General features: G+C 42.4%; 1 protein-coding gene across 4 annotated transcripts in view; it reads right to left on the reverse strand.

The window, feature by feature from the left end:
* Window positions 1–657, reverse strand: part of LOC117357102 (serine/threonine-protein kinase receptor R3-like) — a 141,286-nt gene extending 140,629 nt beyond the window's left edge. For all 4 annotated transcript variants that reach the window (XM_033937357.1, XM_033937358.1, XM_033937356.1 and 1 more), the window contains exon 1: window positions 476–657. The gene's annotated coding sequence lies outside the window, so the exon portion shown is untranslated. The remainder of the gene's footprint in view (window positions 1–475) is intronic.
* Between the last annotated feature and the right edge of the window lie 6,664 nt (window positions 658–7,321).

Here is a 7,321-nt window from a genome sequence, read left to right on the forward strand (position 1 = left end):
CTCTTTTCAGCTGACAATGAAAATAAAGGCTTGTGTGAAAGTAAAAAAAAAAAAATTGTTTTTTAAAAGATGGGCTGGGAATCTGTGCCTCGGAGAAAGCTGCCATCTCCTCTGCCAAATCTGGAGGGATGAAAACAATCTCACACAACAGCAAACTCTCACGCGTGACAAAAACGAGAAATATGACAAGAGCCGGTTGGCCCCCCTACCCCCAGCCTAACATCTTTGTAGTGGCACTGAGTCAAGTATCTCTACATTATTCTGCCTTTTATGTAGCTTAAGAGTTTTGCACAGTAAAGGCTATAGAGCGCTTAATCTGAGAAGCACGACAGCAGATAGATGATTCGATTAAGTGCCTATTGATTTTGTTAGAAGATGTAAAGTACTACATGCTGGAGACACAGTAGGAAAGGGATAGATGACAGTGGTTGAAAAGCAGCATTTGCAGAGCATACACCACATGTGCAGGTTTTACCTGTGAAAAGGCTGGAGGCTGTGTGGCAGGTATCTTATTTTTCTCCAGAAGCCTTCATTCTCCCTGGTGCTCAGTCTCCGCTTGTCTCTTCCTTGGTTCTAACAGAGAGTTTTACAGATCAAGTCATGGCTTTGTATTCCAGCGGGTCTAGTTTCCTCTCTCTAAAAGCAGCTGAAGCATTTTTTTTTTCTGGCTAACAATCCCAGCACTTCCTGTTAGATTTTTTTTTTTTTTAACTTCAGGATGCAACATATGACACAGTTCCTTTTTCAGGGTCCCATGGCCTTAAATACTTAAATGTCAAAGCAGGCAGTAAGAGAAGACAAAATGGCACAGCTCTTTTTAAAAATTATTATTTACATATGGAAATTTTTTTTTCATAGCCACAAGAAAACCTTGTTACAGAGAAGCAGTGGAAAATAAATAACAAAATCAGAAATATAATAATAAAGAATAGAAAAACCATCAGTGACACAGTTGTACAAGTAATGCCCTGTGTTTGTGAGGGCAGGTTGCAGGCAGGGTGGAGTAAAAATGAAAGGAGAGGATTAGAGTTTCTGAAAGCACTGTTAATTTAAAGGTCGGTATTCAAAAGATTTGTCTGGTTAAGTTTTGGGGTTCCTCTAGGGTGGACTGACAAGGATCTGGGCTCCCTGGCAATAAGAGTCATCTGAGGAGGTGTTGAAAAATTCTAGGCCCAACCAAGAAGTGAAGACATGGATATCGCAACTGAGAACTTTTCAACAGCCCCTGGGTTCCCCCAACCTCCCATCTGACAGAGATTACTGATTCTGCATCTGTCATAATATTTCAAAAACTCATTTTAGACAAAACCCTGAAGTAGAAAGATACAAAATCCTTAGATCATGCTTAGGGTTACCATAGGGCTCCATAAAAAGGAGGACGGATTGAGACATCTGGGTTTTATAAGGAGGTGCTGAAAAGTTCTCAGTCCAACCAGCCAACTTCCTAAATTCTGACCATTATTTTACCACTGTAGCTGAAGAGAGTATTACATTATTTCATCCAATGACTTATGTGATCATCACTGTGATTAGGAATGATAAACACAGAAGGATTACCCAGTGGAAAGTTTGACATTCTAGATTATCTGAGTTCATCCTTCTCCCCTCCCACCCAACTTTACCAGCTTCCTCCCTTTGCCCCCTTCCTTCATTGCCTTGCCCCTGAATCACGCACAACTTTAAAATATTGTAAATCTATTAAAGGGGGCAAATTCTATTATTGTCCAGTCCTTCATCCCCCAAAAGCAGGATTACAATATTTTCCATCTGGAAAATCCAGACCCCCCTAGACATGTCTCCAGGCCTACCCAGTTCCATCTATCCCTGCCCCATCACGCCCCAGTTCCGCCACACCACACCACCGATCCTGCCCCAGCTCTCCCCCCCCCTGCCTGTTCTCATCAGGCAGCACATCCGAGGATGTGCGGATAAGACGCAATGACGTTATGCGTGCAGTATCTGCACATGCGTGGATCCCCTCCTGCACAAAGGAAACTTTTCAAAACCCAGACAAGGTGCCAGGTTTTGAAAAGCCTTCTGGACCCCCGGGGAAATCCGGACATCTGGTAATCCTACCCATAATAAGAAGGCTGAGATCCCCATAGGGAGTCCAAACAAAATTTTGGAAGTTCAGTACAGGCGATATATTGTACACACAATATATCCAGAAGCACAAATCACAAAAACTATCATTTGACAAGGCTCTTACTGAACCAAGGATAACAATTGAGGCATTACAGCTAAGCTTGTGTGTCAAGCGGAGCCAAGTTTCTGACTGACAATTCATAGTAGGAGTAGCCTAATAAGAGCAGAGAGTGGAGGAGTAGCCTAGTTGTTAGAAAACCAGTTGAAATCCCACTGCTGTGATCTTGGGCAAGTCCCTTAAAATTAATTTGTAAGTCCTCCAGGGACAGAGAAATACCTAGTATATCTGAATATAATTTTCCATTGAGGAAGAGAGTGTGGTGCAGTGGTTAGAGCTACAGCCTCAGTATCCTGAAGTTGTGGGTTCAAACCCCATGCTTCTTCTTGTGACCCTGGGCAAGTCATTTAATCCTGCACTGCCCCAGAGATGGTCACAAATGATTGCATGATTAGTGTTGTCGGACCTTGAGGCAGGAACAGAGGCCATGTTCAAGCTGCAATCTCCTCTTCATCCCCTACAGGACTCAACACTGAGTCATTTTCAGATAAAACTTACTTTGGTGATGTCGCGTGCTCTTCTTCTTCTTTTCTCCTGTCCACTGTGTTGTATTTGTTATGGAGGTCTCTTCCTGTTGCTTCCCTGAGAATATAACAGTCATGCATGTCTAAGAGTGTGTAAGCCCATCTTGTGAAAAGTTCAGGCTAGGAGATAGTGCTCTCTCACTGGAAAATGCAGAAAAACTTCAATGATACTTGTTTTGAAAATGGCTTGGGTTTGCCTAGTGGCTCAGCAACACTACCATTGTGGAAGACCTTAGTTTGAGGCCCAGGTTTTCCTTCTCTAGGTTTGGAGGCAGCATTCATAGCTCTTGGAGGAGACAAAGGAGTCTCAATCATGGGTCACTAGTGACACTTACTGGAACTAAGGTGCCAATGTACCAGGGAAGATAATCACAGTCCGTTGCTTCTGACCAAAGACCATCACTGCAATGGCTGGACTAGGATGTTATGAACCAAGCAGAAAGACTCTGACTAGTTGCAAATAAAAGCTTGTGACTCCTTAGCTCAATAGAGGTAAAGAGAATAGGACTTGTATACTACCTTTGTGTGGCTACACATTCATAGAAACATGATGGCAGATAAAGGCCAAATGGCCAATCTAGTCTGCCCATCCGCAGTAACCATTATCTCTTTCTCTCTCTGAGAGATCCCACATGCCTATCCCAGGCCCTCTTGAATTCAGACACAGTCTTTGTCTTCACCACCTCTTCCGGGAGACTTCCACACATCTACCACCCTTTCTGTAAAAAGTATTTCCTTAGATTACTCTGAAGCCTATCACCTCTTAACTTCATCCTATTCCCTCTCATTGCAGAGCTTCCTTTCAAATGAAAGACTTGACTCATGCACATTTACATTATGTAGGTATTTAAACATCTCTATCATATCTCCCCTCTCCCATCTTTCCTCCAAAGTATACTGATTGAGATCTTTAAGTCTGTCCCCATACGCCTCATGACGAAGACCAAGATTTTAGTAACCTTCCTCTGACTAACTCCATCCTTTTATATCTGTTTTGAAGATGTGGCCTCCAGAATTGTACACAATATTCTAAATGAGGTCTCACCAAAGTCTTATACAGGAGCATCAATACCTCCTTTTCCCTACTGACCATACCTCTCCCTATACAACCTAGCATCCTTCTAGCTTTCGTTGTCACCTTTTCAACCTGTTTGGCCATCTTAAGATCATCACATACAATCATACCCAAGTGGTTTACATATATACAGGTACTTATTTTGTACCAAGGGCAATGGAGGGTTAAGTGACTTGCCCAGGGCCACAAGAAGCAGTGCTAGGAATCAATCCCACAACCTCAGGGTGATGAGCCAGCAACTCTACCACTAGGTCACTCCTGGTTCCAATGGAGCAAGAAGTCCAAAGGAGGAGGTGGAAACTGTCAAACCAATATAATTAAATAATAAAGGAAAGAAAATGTAGATCACAAAGGGAATAGGTGATACCTATGATAATAAAAATGGGCTGCGCTATTCAGCAGGATCTATCTAGATAAGCCTCTCACAGGAGCCAAGCACTGATTTTCAATGGTATTATCTTCCACTGACTGTCCCTGCACTATCCGGATAGTGTTTGGGTAATCAGGGGGCGGAACCCGAAGTTATGTAGCGCGGGTACCGAGTATATTAGAATAGAATAATAGAACAGCTGTCCTAACTTACCCAGATAATTATTTGGGTACCAGAGCTGAGTATCAGCGGTGTTGGATAACGATTAGCAGATGCCTCGGATCAGGATATTCAACACCAGTATCCGGGCACAGCCTGACACTGAATATCCAGGTTTATTGGAAAAAAAAAATGGGGAACAGTCTGGCAGATTACTCCTACGGAAAAACGGTGTAATCTAATCTCAAAAACAGAGCTAAAAGCACATTCTTTACATTTTGTTATCAGAAAATATGTAAATTACACGGCTGGCGTGTACATTCTGGAAGACGTTTTGCAGCCAGCAAAGTCCAGCTGTACATCTTCTTTCTCCACCACCCTCCCTCCATGTAAATTCCGTGTGGGAAATACATTTGGCTCAGAGCTGGGTCCCAGAATATTTTACATTGATAGTTACTAATATTCTTTTAAGAAGTACAAAAAGTTTCCGAGCGTAGGTTTCTGCTTGATTTTCTGGCTCAGCGACTCTTTCTTGGTTCTCATTTTCTAATCTTGTCACTGCTCTTTTTTCTGCCTTTCTCGCTGATGTTATTCTCTTTTCTGGCTTTGTTCCATCTCTTGGTTTGTGTCTTTCTGTAAAAATGGATATTTTAATATAATTGCTTCTTTCTTATCTCTTTTGGCTACCCCTTCCCCACAGTCTAGGATCATTTCTTTTTCCATGTCCTCCCATTATGAAGACTGTCAATAGAGAACAGATCGGGGGTGTATAGTAGAGAATGACACGAGGACAGGTACCCGCAGTTAACCACAGGGCAGGGATGGGGACAGAGTCGTGGTAGGGATGGGGACTGTGGCCACGGGATGGGGTGGGGATGGGAACAGAACCCATGGGACAGGGACAAACTTTGTCCCCATATCATTCTCTAAAAACTTGAGACTAATATCAATATGTAAAAATTTAACACATCTTAGACAATTATCAGCAGAATTCAATGATTTTTTTTTTTTATTCTTTATTGATTTTTAATTTGAGTTCAAAGTGCAAAAAATTTACAAACAAGTAATACATTTAACAGCACTTACATTTAGTCAAATAATAATGCAAAATATATCTCCCCTTCCACCCTCTCCCCCTCTCCCCCTTCCTGGATGTGTGTGAAAATAAAGTATAAATAAAAGGCTTATACAATTAATTATACAATCAATCAGATTTGACAAACTCTGTTAATGGACCCCATCTTACTTTAAATATTGTATTATGTTCCAATATTTCTGAATTCATTTTTTCATATCTATAACATTAACACAAAGTTTCCCACCAAAAGGAAAAGTTCAGCCTGTCCCAGTTTTTCCAATTCCTGGTGATCATTTGCATGGCAATCCCTGTCATAATTATAAGAAGTCTGCTTTTATACCTGTCTATTGGATTTTTAGCTTTCAACAACTCAGTGGCGTACCAAGGGAGGGGCGGGGGGGGGGGGGGAGGGGGTCCGCCCTGGATGCACGCCCCAAAGGGGTGCACAACTGGCCACCCATCGGGGAATAGGCTGCCACTGTCGTCATCAGGAACAAGCCGGCACCGAGTTCTCCCTCCCTGCTTTTCTTCCCCGCGGGGCCGACCAACTCTTGCCACCTGATGTCAATTCTGACGTCGGAGAGGATGTTTTGGGCCAGCCAATCACTGCCTGGCTGACCCGGAACGTCCTCTCTGATGTTAGAATTGACGTGGAGCAGTGAGAGTTGGTCGGCCCCGTGGGGAAGAAAAGCAGGGAGGGAGAACTCGGCGCCAGCCTGTTCCCGATGGCGGCAGTGGCAGCCTTTCCCCGGCGGCGGTTTCAGCAGCATATTTCCCAATGTCGGTGGCATGGGGGAGGGCAGGGGGAAAGAAAGAATGAAAGGAGGCAGGGTGAAACAAAGAAAGAAAGAAAAAAATAGGGCACGGAGAGAGAGAAAGACAAATAGAGAAAGAAAGGGGGCATGGAGAGAGAAAGAAAGAAGGGGGCAGGGTGAAAGAAAGAAAGAAATGGGGCATGGAGAGAGAGAGAAAGACAGAAATAGAGAAAGAAAGGGGGCATGGAGAGAGAAAGAAAGAAGGGAGCCTATGAGCGTCGAGAGCAGCGTGGGGCATTCAGCGCAGCTCCCTGCGCTAAAAAACGCTATCGCGGTTTAGTAAAAAGGGAGGGAGTATATTTGTCTATTTTTGTATAGTTGTTACTGAGGTGACATTGCATAAAGTCATCTGCCTTGACCCCTTTGAAAACCTGCGGAATATAAATGATAATTAACATTTTCTCTGCATACAGTGTGCTTTGTGTTTTTAAAATTTTATTGTCGGTAGATCATTTTGAATTGGCCACAAAGGTAAGGGGGAGGGCGGGAGGGGAGCTGCTGAAAGACATCTAGTAATCCTTGCAGGCTTGACTGTGCAGGGAATTATTTTTGTAAAATCATGTTTTGTTATGTGACTGGCATTATTTAGACTTTAATTTCTATGAATGAATAGAATGAAAATGATATAAAATTACTTGCTTGTTTTTATGTGCGTGCACTGAAGGAAAGTGGAGAGAGAATGAGCTGAGGACGCTGAAGGGAAATGGGGAAGAGAGAGTGGGGAGAAGGCGCTGATTTATAAATTGACAATTGTACAGAATATTGTTTCTTTTTATACTTTAATATAACAAGTTCAATATAAAACAATTCATGGCTTGTGTGGATGGAATCAGGTGGTTTGCGGGGATGGGGACCAAGCTTATGGGGGATTAGTCCAACAAAATAGTATTTTCTTATTTCTCATTATTTGTTTTATTTGTATTTGTTAATTTGTAAAGTGGTGATTGTTATGTATCAGATTTTTAAAATTTACATCTACTGTCTTTATATTTTGCATAGTATTAGAGGACATGTGTTACTGTTTTTGTGGTGTTGTGATGTTGCATTGTATGCAGTCTGGTTTCTTGGCGGTTCAGTTTAACTTTTGTCTACATACT

This window comes from Geotrypetes seraphini, chromosome 3 (assembly GCF_902459505.1).
Source record: "Geotrypetes seraphini chromosome 3, aGeoSer1.1, whole genome shotgun sequence".
NCBI lineage: Eukaryota > Metazoa > Chordata > Amphibia > Gymnophiona > Dermophiidae > Geotrypetes > Geotrypetes seraphini.